At 63.1% G+C, this 18207-nt stretch overlaps 1 protein-coding gene across 8 annotated transcripts in view; it reads right to left on the bottom strand.

The window, feature by feature from the left end:
- Positions 1-18207, bottom strand: part of TNS3 (tensin 3) — a 133138-nt gene that overhangs the window by 69802 nt on the left and 45129 nt on the right. For 5 of the 8 annotated variants that reach the window (XM_066240242.1, XM_066240243.1, XM_066240236.1 and 2 more), the window contains one exon: positions 17133-17174. The exons of 1 other annotated variant lie outside the window; for it this stretch is intronic. The gene's annotated coding sequence lies outside the window, so the exon portion shown is untranslated. Of the gene's footprint in view, positions 1-2314; positions 2504-3650; positions 3767-17132; positions 17175-18207 lie in introns of those variants that run through there. 2 more of the 8 variants (XM_066240239.1, XM_066240241.1) reach the window with 2 other exon arrangements.

The raw sequence follows: 18207 nt of genomic DNA, 5'->3' as shown, positions 1-18207 counted from the left end.
TCGCTAAGTTTGGCAGAATAAATCTTTATAAAACAACTTACTATCGTTAAATCTATCTTTTTATTTATACTTTGGTTACTCCACTACCGCCCACCATGAAAGCTGGAATGCCCCCTAGTGGACGGGAGGGACCAGGTTGACCACCACTAGGGGGCGGTAGGGACCAGGCTGACCAGCACTAGTGGACGGGAGGGACCAGGCTGACCACCACTAGTGGACGGGAGGGACCAGGCTGACCACCACTAGTGGGCAGTAGGGACCAGGCTGACCAGCACTAGTGGACAGGAGGGACCAGGCTGACCACCACTAGGGGGCGGTAGGGACCAGGCTGACCAGCACTAGTGGACAGGAGGGACCAGGTTGACCACAACTAGGGGGCAGTAGGGACCAGGCTGACCAGCACTAGTGGGCGGTAGGGACCAGGCTGACCACCACTAGTGGGCAGTAGGGACCAGGCTGACCAGCACTAGTTGGCGGGAGGGACCAGGTTGACCACCACTAGGGGGCGGTAGGGACCAGGCTGACCAGCACTAGTGGATGGGAGGGACCAGGCTGACCACCACTAGTGGGCGGGAGGGACCAGGCTGACCAGCACTAGTGGACGGGAGGGACCAGGCTGACCACCACTAGTGGGCGGGAGGGACCAGGCTGACCAGCACTAGTGGACGGGAGGGACCAGGCTGACGACCACTAGTGGACGGGAGGGACCAGGCTGACCACCACTAGTGGGCGGTAGGGACCAGGCTGACCACCACTAGTGGGCGGGAGGGACCAGGCTGACCACCACTAGTGGGCGGGAGGGACCAGGCTGACCAGCACTAGGGGGCGGTAGGGACCAGGCTGACCACCACTAGGGGGCGGTAGGGACCAGGCTGACCATCACTAGTGGGCGGTAGAGACCAGGCTGACCACCACTGCCGAAGGCCTGGCTCTGAGGACAAGTAATGAGAGTCCTGCAGCCCCAGGGGTAGGGCGGGCAGGGGCCTCGGGCACAACACAAGCTGGACACGACGCAGCCTGTGCACGGCTGTCCTGGGTCAGAGCCGGGCCAGCGTGAGCAACGGCCTCACCCCGTCACGTGACCTGCTCTCATGTGACCCCCGGGAACCGAGAGGTGGGTGAGAGGACACAGGAACACAGAGGGAAGTGCCCGACGAGGGTCAATCAGTGGGCAGTGTCACGTGCTGGGGACGGGGTGGGTGCTGCACCCTGAAGACACACACATGTGCATGCACAGATGCACAAACACGCGTGCACGTGCACGGCAGCAACTCATGCCTGTCCCAGTCAACGCAACAGCAGCGTTCCCCTGTCCTCTGCCACCGGGTGAGGGGCGGGGACTCGGCCTGGCCCACGAGGCCCCGGGTGAGCCAGCCTCCGCCCCTTGGCCCTCCTTTTAGTCCCCCAGTACAGTTTACTCCCTCCTGCCCCCGGGCCTTTGCACATTCCACACGGGGCCTGAGTGCTCCGCACCCTCCTGTGCCAGCCTCACCCGCTGACTCCCATTGGCTCAAACAGCATCTCCCAGCGAGGGGGCCCTAATCCCCCGCCCCATTCACATGTCCCACGTACCGTGGTCTTCTTCACGCACAGACCTCATCTGCACAGAAGCGACCAGCCCTGTGGATTCCTGTCTGAGCTCTGCACCCCCCGCGAAGACGCCCGCCTGCCTGGCCCCTACAAGCAGCCCAGTGGCGTCTGCACAGGACGTGGGTCAGCAGGATGGAGGAAGGAACCATCCAACTGCGGTGCCCACTGTTGGAGGGACGGTCTGGCACCAGGGTACTGCTCTCACATTCCAGTGACAAACACCTAGTTCCTGGACTTTGAGGACTGGCTTGGCTGACCCAGAGGTGTCACCTAACAGAAGTGCAGTGAAAAGCAAGGCTGTAACATATGGAGTATCTGAGATGGGGGGTGGGGGGTCATTTGGGAAGAACCATCCTCAGAGCAGCCATGGTGAGCACCCACGGCAGACAGCTCTGGGACTGCCACCCCCTGGCCTGGCTCCCCACCTGGGACACCGGGGTTTTGCTCAGTGACGGAGGGTTGGGGGGGGGGAGTGTCCAGCTGCGGTGCCTGCTGGGGTCCAGGCTATGTACTTAGAATCCCCACCCGGGACACCGGGGTTTTGCTCAGTGACGGAGGGTTGGGGGGGTGTCCAGCTGCGGTGCCTGCTGGGGTCCAGACTATGTACTTAGAATCCCCACCTCCCGAGGACACAGACCTGGAGCCTGGCAGCTCCAGGCACAGAGCCGACCTCGGCAAGGGAGCTGTCCCCACGCCCGCCGGCCGCCCCCTCGCTCCCGCTCACCTGGGCAGGGGCAGCAGCGGGCCCCTGGGCTGCAAGGCTGGTGGGCTGGCCCCGGGTCCCGGCCTGCCCCCGCCCTCTCCGGCTTCTGGGTGAGAAGCAGAGGAAGACCTCCTGCAGGTGCCATCGTGGGGCTCCCAGCAGGGCCCGGGAGCGTGGTGGGGACGCCAGCTTCCCCGAGTGGCCCGGCTGTGTGCTGCTCTGGGCGGGCGTGTGAACTGCTCCGTAAAAAGGAACAAAGGGGACATTGCGTAACCAGAGCCTGACTGACAAGGAAGCCGGGCTGCCCGCCGGGGGCCTGGTGGCAGGGAGCCGACCTCTCTGCGGGCCGGGCAGCGGGCTGGGGACAGACCGCTGAGACACCTGGGTCCCCAGGGAGACGCAGAGGAAGTCAACGTGGAACCTTCCCCAGAGCTGGTCTCAGAGGCCACGGCCAGCCGCCACCGAGGGCCCTCACGTGCTCGTTCATTCGTTCACGCAGTGTGTGTGGGGGTGGGGGGTGGGGAGGGTGCCAGTCACAGGCGCACATGCCCTCGAGCCCAGCGCCCGGCTCCAGCCGCCCCTCCAGCTTCCCGGCTGTCTGACCCTGGGGACTCAGGTGACCAGCCTGCGACTCGGTTTCCTGACCTGGGAAGGGGGCTGCTGCAGAGTTAGTGGAGGAAACCCGGGCAGGGGCTGGTCACAGCACCTGGTCACAGCACCCGGCCACAGCACACGCTCTGTGTCAGGCGGGGAGGGGCCCTGACCTCCAGTGTCCCCACCGGTCTCAATGGTCAGGTGACCCGCTGAGACCACCCGGCCCCACGCCAGAGGGGGAAGGCAGACAGGGAGCGTGACTGTCCACGGTCAGACGGCCGGCTGCCCGCCGCCCCTCCCAGAACGCGAAGCCCGGGGACACATTCACGGTCAGGAACGCCCACCTGGCATTGTTTTCTTAATGCTCTTAAACCCGCAGCCGTGAGCACTGAGGGGCAGGAGTCGCCCGGGAAGGGCCCGGCTGCAGTGGGACCCTGAGCAACGTCACCCTGTCCCCGAGCTCACGCAGAGCTGAGAGCCCGCCCCTGCACGTCCATCTCCCGGGCCGGGGAACCCTGAGCCATATGGCGGGACGCGGGAGGAAGGGACGTCCCCAGCACAGCACTCCCACAAGCACACCTGCTGTCCACAGAGTGGCTGGCAGGGCCGAGGCCCCCCCCGGGGGCACAGGCAGCCCACGGCAGGCGCTCAGAGCCATGTGCAGGGGTGTGCACACACAGAGGGCTCCCAACACGGCCCCCGGGGGCCAGGGCGCGTGGCACGCCCACCACAGCCTCCGGTTCCGCGGGCGGACAGGACTCACTGTGCTGGGAAGGGGCCTCGGGCTTCTCCAGCAGAAGCAGCTCCCTCCTCTAGCTGCCGCCGGCCTTTCCCGCCTCCCGTCTGGGGCCCCCTCCCTGCGCCGGCCTGACGTGGCCGCAGGAGCCGGCCAGCAGGTGGGACTGCCCGCCCTGCCCCGAGCAGGGAGGTCTCAGGGCGGCAGCAGCAGGCCCGGCCCACAGCACAGCACGCATGCCTGCACGCCGGGCAGGGCAGGGACAGCCGCTGGCGGAGGCGGGCGCCGGGACACCAGGAAGGGCTGCCCCAAGCAGGGCTGAGCCCCGGGCCCTCCCACAGCCCGGCCCGCCCCCCACAGCGCAGAAACGGGGCACACGTGGGTCCCCCGGAGCCCCCACAGGGCAGAGACCTGCTGTGGGCTCCCAGGAGGGCAGGGGCTCAGCCTGTACCCCAGAGCCTGACAGGTACCTGGTGCCACCTGCCACCTCCCTCTTCTGTCTTCTCTGAGGGACACAAAACCAGGGAACAAAAACAGGGTCAGCACGGGGCCCTGGGCCAGGGATGGGGGAGGGGCGTCCACCCCTGCTTCGTCCCCACACCACGGAGCCCCGGCTCCCAGATTCCCGCAGACCAAATAAAAAAGGGGGGCACTGGCTGGACACTTGCCAGTTTGTGGGGACCACAGAGGCTTCCCAGGTGCCCCCACCTGTGTGCAGCTGAAGGAACCGGTCACTGGACACTCAGAGGTCCAGGTCAGCGGGAGAGGACAGCGTCCAGGCGGAGCCACGGGGCCAGAAGACCCAGCAGCCCGCAGGACGTGAGGGCGTGGCCAGGGTGCAGCGAGGGGCGCACCGCTGTCGAGCGGAGCAGAGGGCCCCCACAAGAAGAGCTGTCCTTCCTGACACGGGCACGGTTCCTGCGTCAGGTGAGTCTCAGTGCCATCCCGCGGACTGAGGCCCGACTCTGAACTGGACACGGAACAGGAGGTCTCAGGCCTCACGTCTGGGTGTCCTGAGGTCTGCACATCGGGCCCGTCGGCAGAGGCCACGGCGAGGACACCAACACACTGAGTGGTCACTTCAGTAGCTGTGTTCCCAGCATGTCCTGTGCACAGACCCACTGCGGCTGTGGGGACACACGCCCCACTCTGGGCAAACCTGCCAGGAGACAGATAGAGACAGAGAGACAGGCAGAGAGAGACAAAGAGAGACATAGAGAGAGAGATAAAGAAAGACAGAGACAGAGAAACAGAGAGAGACAGAGAGAGAGATAAAGAGACAGAGGCAGAGAGATAGAGAGATAGAGATAAAGAGAGAGAGGCAGAGAGATACAGAGAGAGAGATAAAGAGACAGAGGCAGAGAAATACAGAGAGAGAGAGATAAAGAGACAGAGGCAGAGAGATACAGAGAGAGAGATAAAGAGAGACAGAGAGACAGAGATAAAGAGAGACAGAGGCAGAGAGATACAGAGAGAGGCAGAGATAGAGAGAGACAGAGACAGAGAGAGATAGAGAGACAGAGACAGAGAGAAACAGACAGAAACAGAACAGGCAGAGATAGAGACAGAGACAAAGAAACAGAGACAGAGAGAGGCAGAGACAGAGAGAGACAGAGATAAAGAGAGACAGAGACAGAAAACCTCAAGTGCTGCCCGGACAGGGGTCACATTCAAGAGTGGACAGACACGCTGACGTCACGGTGAAAGCCACGTGGGCCGTCCCGTCCGGGCCTCACCACCATCGCTGGGCACTCAGCCCATCTTCAACCCCCCCTTGGTTCTCCCCAAGTAAACCAGGTCAGCGAGCTGCCCAACAGGCCTGCCCTCAGCCGGTCAGTCCATGTGCTCCGGAAGAGAACGCCCGCTGCCCACTCCACTCACTGGACGCTCCACGGTCCTCGCAGCCTCCCCGTCACCCTGGAGGTCGACCAGGAGCCCGCGTGTCCCCTCCCACACCTGTTCACGCCACACACACGGGCTCCTGCCAGGGGCTCACGAGACCTCATGCAAACCAGCGGCCCGGGACGCTCCAGAGAAAGCTCTGTTGTTGCCGTGAGCACAGACCCCCCCCCTGCACCCCAAGCCTCCAGCGCCCACGTCCCCAGAGCTCTGGACTACATCAGGGGCCGGAGACAGCGCCAGGACACAGGCAAACCCAGACGACGGATGTGCTCAGATTATCTGTAAGCCTCCGTCAGCTTTCACAGCAGCGTGAGGAAGCCCAGAGGGACTTCTAGAGGGTTCACTGCGGGTGCACCCCAGCCCCTGGGCTGGACTCAGACAGGCGGGCGGGGCCACGGCAGACGGGGGCGGCTCTCCTGTCCCCAGACACAAGGAGATGCTCCAGTTTAACACTTGAGAATCACCTCTCAGGATCCCGTGAGTTAGCTGGTTCTGTGGCCACCGCCAACTTCTGGCCATTTTTAAATGCCAGGCCGGAAGGACGGGATTGTAAACAGGGGGCTTGTTCCGTGCCAGCCCCCTCCACCCTCGTCACTGCTGTCACCGTGAGGAGGACAGGGACAGTTCAGAAGTGCACACCCACAAGCACTCCCGCCCACGGAGACGCCGAGAGCCGTCCCAGCACCATCTCCCACGGCTCCCTCACCCCCGAGCAGGGACCTATGACCACCCCCACCCACTCTGCCACAGGGAGCTAAGGACCAGGCCGGGCCAGGGGCGGCCACCGGCCCGACGTCACACAGCTGGGGGGTGCGGCAGAGCTGGGACCCGGGCCCTGAGCTCCGGCCACCATGGCAGCTTGTCAGCATCGCAACTATGCTACTGTCCGGGAGCCAGGACCGGTCAGCCCTCCTCCAGGACCGGTCAGCCCTCCATCAGGACCGGTCAGCCCTCCGCCAGGACCGGTCAGCCCTCCTCCAGGACCGGTCAGCCCTCCGCCAGGACCGGTCAGCCCTCCGCCAGGACCGGTCAGTTCTCCCCCAGGACCGGTCAGTTCTCCGCCAGGACCGGTCAGCCCTCCGCCAGGACCCGTCAGCCCTCCATCAGGACCGGTCAGCCCTCCATCAGGACCGGTCAGCCCTCCGCCAGGACCGGTCAGCCCTCCGCCAGGACCGGTCAGCCCTCCATCAGGACCGGTCAGCCCTCCTCCAGGACCCGTCAGCCCTCCATCAGGACCGGTCAGCCCTCCATCAGGACCGGTCAGCCCTCCACCAGGACCGGTCAGCCCTCCATCAGGACCGGTCAGCCCTCCGCCAGGACCGGTCAGCCCTCCATCAGGACCGGTCAGCCCTCCGCCAGGACCGGTCAGCCCTCCGCCAGGACCGGTCAGCCCTCCGCCAGGACCGGTCAGCCCTCCCCCAGGACCGGTCAGCCCTCCATCAGGACCGGTCAGCCCTCCGCCAGGACCGGTCAGCCCTCCCCCAGGACCGGTCAGCCCTCCGCCAGGACCGGTCAGCCCTCCCCCAGGACCGGTCAGCCCTCCCCCAGGACCGGTCAGCCCTCCGCCAGGACCGGTCAGCCCTCCCCCAGGATCGGTCAGCCCTCCATCAGGACCGGTCAGCCCTCCCCCAGGACCAGTCAGCCCTCTGCCACGATCCTCCCGGCTGGGCCTCTTCTGCTCCCTGCCTCTCGGGTTTGAGAGAGAACTGTCCCACCACGGTCACAGAGAGGCGGTCAGACCATGGGCTCGGGTCTGTCCTCTGTGACAGATGACAAGTCAGGGAAAAGGATAGTTCTTAGGTGGTAAGAATGGAGCAGTCTGAAGACCCCTAATCAGCACCTAATCAGTCTCAAGTCAGTCAGCACCTAATCAATCTGTAACTAAAACCTAATCAACACCTCACTGATTCCTAATCAACACCTAAGCCGTCACTAATCGACACCTAATCAGAATGTCATCACGTTCTGATAAGTCACTGTGAACACAGAATGGCCATCTTGCACTGTTGGGGCCATTTCCAGCAATGAAATCACCAACAAAAAGCACAAAAATACAAAAAAACCCAAAACCAACAAGCAAAAAATAACCATAGCACTAAATACATGTCACATAAGGACTCTCAGACTTAAGTCCGAAGACCACTAATCAGCACCTAGTCAATCCCTAATCAATCAACACCTAATCAATCCCTAAGTGATACCTAATCGACACCTAACTAGTACCTAATCAACACCTAATCAGCTGCCGTCATGATGTTCTGATAAGTCACTGTGAACACAGGGACCACCACGGCCACTTCCAGCAATGAAATCACCAAAAATACAAACAAACAAACAATAAAAGCACAGCACTAAAGACACCTCACCTAAGGACTTTGAGACTTAAGGACGCAGACGGGCCTGCTGAACCTCCGGCTGGCTTCAGAGATACATTGTAGCGAGCGGGCAGAGGGGCAAACAGGAAATCCACAGCTGATAGGACGGGCTGTACCCTCATCTGCATAAACCTGGAGCTCACGCAATCTCTGCTTCCGTGAAGAAATATCTGTGCCGGTTCTGACGTCCCCACGAGACTCTGTCGCCATAACATCATGACAAGAATGCCAACCACAGGCTCGTGGGGTCGTACCGGTGCATACGGGACCCCGTGCACTCGGCCGAGGACGCCCACGCCGCGGGGGGGGGGGAGCTGAGCCTTGACAACGACCTGCGAGGTCACCGCGGCGACCCCTCTCTCCCAACGGAGCGCCCCCTCCCGGGGGTGCACCCCACCCAGCTGACACTTCTTTTGATTTGCCCCCAGGCGGGTTCTGAAAAAAACATGGTTCCGCAGCGGGAAGCCACCGTGTTCCAGAGCAGGACCGCACGTTCTAGAACCGTGTTCCGGAGCAGGACCGCGCGTTCTAGAACCGTGTTCCAGAGCAGGACCGCGCGTTCTAGAACCGTGTTCCAGAGCAGGGCCCCGCGTCCTAGAACTGTGTTCCAGAGCAGGACCGCACGTTCTAGAACCGTGTTCCGGAGCAGGGCCGCACGTTCTAGAACCGTGTTCCGGAGCAGGACCGCGCGTTCTAGAACCGTGTTCCAGAGCAGGGCCCCGCGTCCTAGAACCGTGTTCCAGAGCAGGGCCGCACGTTCTAGAACCGTGTTCCGGAGCAGGACCGCGCGTTCTAGAACCGTGTTCCAGAGCAGGGCCCCGCGTCCTAGAACCGTGTTCCAGAGCAGGGCCGCACATTCTAGAACCGTGTTCCAGAGCAGAACCACACGTTCTAGAACCGGAACCACATTCTGGGGACCAGGAGACCCCAGCGGTCTGCTTGGGAGTGAGGGGAACGAGAGGCCATTCCGGGAAGCACCCCAAACCCACGTGCCCCTGGGCCCGACTCCCGCACACCACCAGGACGGCTCCGAGGGCCCAGCCAGGAGGACACCCCCTCCCAGAACAGGGAGTCCACACGTCACCCCACATCACAATCACCCTGGAGACTCAGGAAAAGGGAGGTCTGCTCCCCTCCCCCCCCCCGAGAATTCCTGACTCCATGGGTCAGGCTGGCAGGAAACAACGTCCCCAGTTTACACCAAGGCTGCTGGTCCAGGGCCGCGTTTTGAGAACCGCCGACTCAAACGGCTTGCGCGCTGCTGGGTGTGAACCAAGGACCTGTTGGCCCGCATGCCACGCGGGCTTGTTACAGCGTCCCTCATTGTCCCTGTCCCCGTCCCTGTCCCAGCCACCTTCAGAAACAGCACCGCAGCGACGTCAGCCTCCACCGGACGGGGAGCTCACTACCTCACACACACACCCCCAAGTCCATTTTTCTTAGCTCCTTGTGTTTCAATTTCTCCATGACATTGAATCAGAACCGTCCCTCTCTGGACACGGGCGCCACACGGCCCGGCTTCTTCCCGCGAGCAATCCGCCACCTGGCCCGGCTTCTTCCTGCGAGCAATCCGCCACACGCCCTTCCCAGAAACGAGTGTTTCCCGAGGAAGGGGGACAGGAATGCTCTTGGCTCCGCTGGAAACCAGCCCTTGAGGCAGAATGAATGTTTTAAAACAGGATTGTGTTGTGTTGTTTTTTTTTTATGGAGAAAACGTTGATGTTTCAGAAAACAATGTATCACATCTGTGTCATGTGCTGATAAACTCAGCTGGTTTTCAGGGAAACACTCCATCTGTCCAGCAGAAGACCCGATGTCTTTCCAGATGCCGACAGTCTGGACTCCACGCCCCCTGGGCCAGCCCGGGCTCCCTCCCCCTCCACCCCCGTCTGATTATTTGCAACAGGATTCAAATCAAGTCACACAGTGTTTACTTAGGAAGTCTCTTTGGTTCATTAGCGGGGATGCATTCTCCCTCCTCCTATTACAATGTATTTGGAAGTGACTGGAGTGCTTCTAGCCGAGCAGAGAACTCCCCCCCTCCCCCGTCCGGAATTTGCTGAGCCTCGGAAATGTTCCAGGCTGCCCTGGGCCCGCGTTTCCCGTGAGCTGTGGACGGGTCCGGGCTTGGTGGGGCGCCGGCTGATTTCTGGCCCGGGCTCGGCCCAGGGGGCAGTCAGCCTGTCCCTCCCCCTCCCGTCAGGCCCCTCAGGACCCGGCCAGCCTCCGTCTGTGACCGTGGAGGAGGACCGAGGGTCACGGCCGAGAGTGATCTGAAACTTGGCACCGTCTCTCTCTCTCTCACTTTCTCAGCGTCTGTCACTCAGAAGTCGTCATGACACAGAACTTTCCCTCATCAATGTTTAACCCCGAGGTCCGCTCAGCACAAGAGAAGGAGGCTGGACGCTCGATGGCCTCGTCTTACTCAGAATGAGCTGGATTCCCCTGGCACCTCCCACAGGTGACTAAGGAGGGTTTGCCTTTTCCTGCGAAGTGAAGCCCTCTTTCAAGTCCATCGTAAAGATCGGAAAACGGCATCTTGGTCCAAAGTCACAGAGCTGACTGATGGTCACTGCCCCCAGATTCAGGCCGTAATCTACGCTCTGAGGCTCGACCCTCGACCCAGCGAGACAGGCCATCAGCCTCCCCACACCCCTGGGCCTCCGGGAGAGGGCCGGCCAGTAGTGACCGTTGCCGGTCACCACTGCGAGGAGACAAAAGGGGCTGGTGGGGACGCCCGTTCACAAGGAAGCACACGGCCCAGAGCCTCACAACCACCTCAGTCCTTCTGTCCAGGTGTGTCCCCCGAGTGGGACACGGTTTCCCCAGAGGACAAACCTTCTCTTTTCTACGGAACTGCGTCCTCATCCTCTGGGGAAGTGAGTGTTGGAGAGAATCCCGTTCTAAACGTCGGGAAAGGTAAATAAGATGCCGCGACAGTCGCGTGCCCTGAGCCGCGGGGGCGTCCGGCTCTCCAAAGGACAGACGGTGCCTGCACCCGGCGGCCCCCACCACCCACCAGACTCCCACGGGTGGGGGGACCACCTCCTGAGAGGCACAGAGGCGTTCTCGGTGACTCGAAGAAAGAAACAGCCACGGGCCCCTGGCTCTCTAAACAGAGACGTTTCCGGAAGACCAGGACACCGCAGACCTCGCAATGGCCGGCGTCCACGTGAGGCACGAGAAGGTGAAAGGTTTGAGGCCCGGGAGGATCCTAGGCGGAGCCTGATTCCAGAACCCTGCGCTTCCAAACAGAGGGCGGGGCCGTCACTCCCACACACAGCCGCCGAGACCTGTATTTTGGCGGGGGGACACACTTGCTGCCATGTGCGTTTTTAGCCAGTGGCCCTCTGGCAGGTAAAAGGCACTCAGATCACTTGAATCCGTGCGGATCTGAGTCCAGACCGCAGCCGCCCCCCTGCGTGCGGACGTGGGCCGGATCAGGGCGTCAGTAACGAACACTCCATTTCCGTCAGTACTCACTGCTGTCTCCACATCCGGGCACGGGTGACCCTGGCATCCCGGGCCACCGGGGCATGTGGAGGCTACCCCTCTGCACCACTGCAGACTGCCACTTCAAACCTGGCGACAGCCACTCCAGGGAAGACACTTCCCAAGGCCCTTCCCTGAGGAACAGGCTCACTCCGGGTCGCCCCCGAGGGCCTGGGCATGGTGACCCCAGGACCGGGGCTGCCAGGGACAAGGGCGGCCCCAGAGCCCTGTGAGGTCAGGTCAGCGGCCGGGGTGACGGGAGCTCACACCTGGCCGTGTGTGTGTGCCAGGGTCAACCTCTGTGACTCAGGGATGGAAACAGAGCGAGCAAGTCCGCACCTGAGGCCGCGAGGGTTAACCATTAGCCAGGCTCCCAGCTCCCTCCCCTGGCACCAGCTGACGCCAGGTCAGCGAGTCCCTCTGGGCCCCCTCCACCAGCGGGCGGCCCGGCTGCGAAGGGGAAGGCCAGCACCGGGGGCTCCTCATCTGGAGGGGGAGGCTCTCCCCTTCCTGGGAGATCAGTCCTAAGGAAAGTCTACCAGGCGCTCCCGCGAAGGGAGCCCTAAGCAGCCAGAGTCTCTGAACCCACCGCCTTTCCCAGAAATCCGGGCGACGGCTCCCCCCAACGCCGACAAAGCCGAGGCTGGATGTTGTTTTAGGTGTGGGAGGGGCGGCGAATCAAAGCCGACAGGGCAGGGAGGCCTGGCTGGTGGTGAGAAGGGGCAGAGCAGGTTTGCTGGGAAGCCCAGGCCCAGCTGGGGGCCACATTCAAGGCCCCTTCCTATAGCCTGGAAACCAGGGACCATCTTTGGAAACTGGCCGGGGCTCTGACCAGGGTCCAAGTCTGGGTCCTGCTCCTTCCTAGAGGGAACGGACGAGGGTCCCCTGACCACCTCCGGCCCAGGGCCCCTCTGTCAGCACCAAGGGCTTTGCAGGCCTCCCTCTGGGCTCTGGGTGCTGGAGACCCCACGACCCTGTGTCCCACGCACAGGCCGGCTCACGCTCAGGGGCTCCGCGCAGTCTGGGAACACCTCGGCCCTTGTGCCCGAGCATTTGCGGGGTCAGGGGGGAGAGAGGCTCTGGACTTGTGTCCATGTGTAACTTTCTTTCCAGTGACCATCGCTTCCGGATCTGAAAAGCCCACTGTGGCTCTGAGAAAGTGGTCTGCCCTCTTCCTCTACACTCGTTCTGCACCACTCAGGAGAAAGCCACGTGCCCGGGAAACACAGAGGAGGCGTCAGGGGGCGAAGTGCACGCAACCCTGAGCTTGCCGGGGACGCTGGCTCCACACTCCCTCCCCATCGGCTTGACTGGGACCCCCGCTTTCACAGAGGGCCCTGAGAATGGGCAGGAACAGAGCAGATGAGGCACTGAGAAACAGGCTCAGTGATGGACACCGTCACCAGCCAGGGCGTATCGCCTGCTCCGAGCTGCCCCTGGTGGGCTCTGGGTGCAAGCAAACCTCAAGGACAGCGAGCCCAACCACACCTCTGCTCACCCTCAGCTCTCCCTAACCCCCCACCCCTCACTCTGCCGCCTGCCAGGAAGCCCAGGACACTCGCTGCTGTCGGTGAGAAGACACAGAGCCAGCAGCGTGGGCGCAGCGCTAGGGAACAGGGCCCGGGGCCATCCCCCAGCAAACAGTCCCTCCAGGGGCACCGTGGGCTAGATGGCAGGCTCTCTAGTGGAGACAGCACCCAGCTCTGGTGCCATCCACCTGTCCACCTTCCTAATTGTGTGACCGCTGCCTGTCCCTGCCTCCTGAGTCTCAGTGCACCCCCCACCCTGCCCTGTCTGCACTGAGCCTCTCCACGTGTCCTCCTTAAGCAGGGTTCCTCGGTGGGATCCTGGGTGTGCAGACACACAGTGCACACACACAGTGCGCACATGTACACACAGTGCACACATGTGCACACATGTACATGCATGCATATGCACCCGTTATGCACGTACACACACCATGTACACACGCAGACCATGCATGCACATACATGCACACATATACATGCATGCACGCGCTGCATACACATACACAAATGTGGCATATACATGTATACACATGTGCACACCATGCATGTGCATGCATATACACTGTGCATGCACTGCACCCATGCACACACACCATGCATACACACTGTGCATGCACTGCACCCATGCACACACACCATGCATATACACTGTGCATGCACTGCACCCATGCACACACACCATGCATACACACTGTGCATGCACTGCACCCATGCACACACACCATGCATATACACTGTGCATGCACTGCACCCATGCACACACACCATGCATATACACAAATGGAAAGGTGTAGCTGACAGGATTCGGTTTGGACACCCTGGTCTCACATGGTGTAATCTGACTCCCAGTGTCACCTTCCACAGAAACCACCATTGTCCTCACTTTAATTAAACAACAGAAGTGAAGCCATATGAATTCAGGAAACACGGACTCAAATTTCAGAAACGATTCTCTCCTCCAGTGCGAGAGACCGCAGTGGCCCCGGAGAAACAGCGTGCACAGCAGACGCCGGGGGAAACCGCGTGCACACCAGCTGCCAGGGAGGGCGGGCACCTGCGTCCCAGGCTGAGCACGCTGCCCGGCTCCTCCTGCACGTGGGCCACCGGAAGTCAGGGACACAGCCTCCTTCAAGGACAGAGGCCACTCTGGACACAGGGAACTTCTCAGACACAGCACTCCCGCGGGGCTGGCCCTGACCCCCGGCCTCTGCGCGGCCCAGGAGCCCCGGCCCTGCGGACGCTCACACAGGTGACGCCAATGACGACCCAGCGAGAGACACACCTGCGCTGGGGACGACCTCCCCCCGGCGCACTGATAGGAGCCGGCGTCCGGGACGCCACAGGAAAGGCAGATAAGACGGAAACAAACACACCTGCGCCGTGGACGTCAGCACAGAGCCGCCGAGCCACCATCGGACCACTGCGTCCTGCAGGCTGCCCGCCAACCACGGGCTCCGGGGGTCCCCAGACCAGGGTGAGGGGAAGCAGGGTCCCGACAGCGGCCTCCACGGGCCGTCGTCCCCACGAGCAGATGGCGTGCTCCAGAACCGACCGGACTGGCCCCCTCTCTCCAGCTGGCGAGAGGACAGTGATGAAAGAGCCGCACAGCACAAGGCCGCAGGGACTGGACACTCGCCAGTGGCCCCGGAGCTCACTGCCCAACGCGGGCTTCCCACCCCCACCCCCTGGGCCTCCCGGTGCTGAGGACCGCCGTCCATTCCGTCCCCCGAGGGGCCTGAGGAGGCAGGTGCAGGCTGCAGCCTCGAGCAGACCTGACCTGCCTGTGGCCGCCTGCGTGAGCCCGGCCATGCTCGGTGCCCGCGTGCGCAGCACGTCCACCCACAGGAGCCGCTGAACGCGCGAGACCCGGTCGTGAGGACACGAACCACCTCCCCGACCTCTAGAGGTCACAGTCACCTGGGACACAGCGACGCACCCCTCTGCCCCCCGCAGACCGCGTCCCGCAGGAAATGGCGTGCAGCCACTGCACGGCGCTGTGTTGCCCCAGGGGTCGCGAAGGCGCCCTGGCCCGGGGGACAGTGTCACCTCAGGAGTCGCGCAGGCGCCCCGGCCCGGGGGACAGTGTCGCCCCAGGAATCCAGGGGACCCACAGCTCTGAGTTTGAGGGCGGAGGCGAGGCCGGCCTGGGACCTGTCGGAGAGGCGCACAGCACGGCGGTGACGTCTCATCTGCGGGGCACGTGGAGGTGTCCCCACGCAGGGTGGGGCAGAACCACACCGCGTTGTAGGGCAGGACACGGAGGTGCCGGAGGGACGGTCCCACCCCCAAGCCCACCGCCACCCACAGCCGCAGGCCCCCAAGCCTGGAAGGCAGAGGAGTCCCCACGACCTCGGATCACACAAGAGGGTGGCGTGGGCGGGGCGGGGCAGGGGGCAGGACAGACAGGGGGACAGCGTGTGCAGCTCAGACAGTGCTGGGGCCGGGCAAGGGGACAAGGGACACCTGAAATCCCAGTCCCCTGGCTGTTTCTGTCCTGGGACCAAGCCAGCTTGGGGATGGTGTCCCAGCTCACACGCAATGCCCAAGTCACAAAACATTCTCAGAATAAATGAGGCCCCGAGTTGCACACACACCACCCAGGGTTCCGAACACAGGACACGAAACACCGCCAACTCTTTATTCTGAGCTCCACGGACAGAACACGCGTCTGTCCTGCACGGTGACCCTTGAGTTAAAATGTAGCTAATGAAAACCCAAGAAGTGGCACCCACAAAGCCACCTTCTCTCGTGTGCACAGCATGGGCGTGGGCGTGGGCCTGGACACCCAGCCGGCAGCAGTGGGCGCCCAGCCCGGCCGCAAGTGGACGCCCAGCCCGGCCGCAGTGGGCGCCCAGCCCGGCTGCAAATGGACGCCCAGCCCGGCTGCAGTGGACGCCCAGCCCGGGTGCAGTGGACGCCCAGCCCGGCTGCAGTGGACTCAGTGTTGGGTGACCTCAGGGCACCCCCTCACTTTCTCAGCCCCGGGCTCTCCCCTGTCCGGGTTGGGGAAGCTCAGGTGACATTCTGGGCAGACGTCTGAGCAGCTGACACAGACCAGGTGCCCCATGAAGGGAACAAAAGGGAACACGGGTCCCCAGGTGACCGGGCCTGGACCCACCCACACCTGGGAGTCCAGTCTCATCGGCAGTGTGGGGGCCACGCTGTCTGAAACGCCGGGCCCGGGGTTCTGGAAGGTTCTCTTCTGCCCTGAGAAGTGACAGCATTGGGGGTGAGGGGCGGGGCAGACCTGGAACCAAACCCCCACCAGCCAGAGGCGATCCAGCCCCGGGGGGGGGGGGGACGAACTGGCTGAGCTGCCCACGTCCACCCCACTGCCCGTTCCTCCAGCACCCCCGCTCCAGGGAGAAAGCCACAGGGAGGGCAGCACCGTGTGGTCGGGAAGCACCCCGCTACTGCGGGGAAGCCAGGGAACCGGGGCACAGCCAGCAGGGACAGGACACCGGGCGCCAGGCAAACCCCCGCCACACTCTGGATGCTGCGCACGGCAAAACCGGGGCCAAGGGCACGGGGCTGCGTCCACTCCGGGTGTGGGGACACAGTGACAGGCACCGTGGGGGGAGGCGGTGGGCACCACGGTTCCCTCCCCACACAGACGGGGTGTGGAGGGCCCCCACACCCTGCGGTGAGTCACTTCCTACTGCAGCCAGGACGACGGCCCCCGCGTGCCCTGAGCCAGCCCCGGCCCTGCCAGCAGCCCCACGGCGGTCACAGCCGGCTCTGCCCTCGTGGCCAACGAAGGCAGAGGCGGCAAAAGAAAACGCCCGGAGGAACCATGACATTCAAGTGACATTTCCGTTTAGAAATAAGCCAACAAGCCAAACAGAAAGTGCTGTCACCAGAGGTTCCCTTCAGTCTGACAGAGAGGTGGCGTCTGCCCGGCTTCCTGCTCCAGAGCCACCGCGTCCTGACCGGGGACTCTCCCCACAGGTTCGTCACTAAGAAAACGGACACGTGGCCTCTTCACAGAGAAGCCAGCTTGGGCTCAGGTGACCGAGTCCCTGAAGGGGACCGACCTGAAAGGCAGCCCCCACGACGAGGCGTGCGGGTGGCTGGGTGTGTGGTCAGGGGCCCGTAAGCACCGGTGACTTAGAACTGAGGCTCAAATGGGGACAGGACCCCGGAGGGAGCTGGACAGAGAGAGAGCCGTCCTGCGTGAGGCGCACGGCCCCCAGGAGTGGCCGGGGACTTACCTGATCCCGGTGGACTCGCCGTGCACAGCGGGGAAGCTCCACCTGGGGGAGGAGGGGAGACACGGTCAGCAGGTGGGTCCTCGGGACACTCGGCGTAATGACCGAGCGAGGTGCCTGCAGCTGAGACTGACCCTGACCAGGCGCACGGTCACCAAGGTCCAGCATCTCTAGGGGGACACAGTCCACGTCCGTCCTCACTTGCAGAACGGTTAGTGAAACCGTGGGGACCCCCCCTACTCAAGGGACAAGCCCACCCCTCACATACACAGGACTTCAGCGGTCATTTCCAAGGACTGGTGGGGCCCGGGTCTGACCCGGGGCGGTGGGGCCGGCCGCTCCTCGCTGCGCCGTGCGCGGGGAAGGAGGCCAGGGCTCTGCCACGCTCCCCAGTGGCCCCACACCTCACAGCCCCCCACCCGGCCCTCCCTTCCTGACAAAATGGACCGCCTCTTCCAGAACCATTTCCCGACGTGGCGCTGAGCACGGAGCCTCAACGTGGCCACGTCAGCGCACTCATCGTGCTCCCAGCCAGAGCTCTGCACGGGGACCGTGGGTGGGAAGCCGTCCCTCGACCACGTGGTCCTCTGGAGACCCAGGCGGACATCAGGGAGGAAGTGCCCACGTCCCGAGGCCACCTCTGCCCTGGACCCCCACGAGGCACGGTCACAGGCACCAGGAGGGCTGACCCAGCACGTCTCAGGGGCCCTCACGGGGCTACAATCACTCTGGGTTTCAGTGGCCTCGTTGAAGAACCGACGGTGATGGGGGCTCCGGACACAGCTGACCACCCCGGAGCAGCGGGAAGGGTGGTCAGCAGGGGGGGGCCAGCAGGAGGCAGCTCCCAGGTGCAGCCCGGGCGTTCCTCCGTCCCCCTCCCCCGATGCTTCCACCCCCACCCCCAGAGTTCTCTGAATTGTGCACCGGATAGGGAAACCCCGCTCTGACTAACCGTCCCTGTGGGCAGCAGCGTGGCCTTGGCTGTGGCCATGGGGACTATTTATAACTCCTCTGCTTATTCTACTGAGTTCCTGAAGGAACATGACACACGGTCATTCACGTCTCCAGGACCTACAAC

Source organism: Saccopteryx bilineata, chromosome 7 (assembly GCF_036850765.1).
Source record: "Saccopteryx bilineata isolate mSacBil1 chromosome 7, mSacBil1_pri_phased_curated, whole genome shotgun sequence".
NCBI lineage: Eukaryota > Metazoa > Chordata > Mammalia > Chiroptera > Emballonuridae > Saccopteryx > Saccopteryx bilineata.
This window is presented reverse-complemented; position numbering and strand designations above follow the sequence as displayed.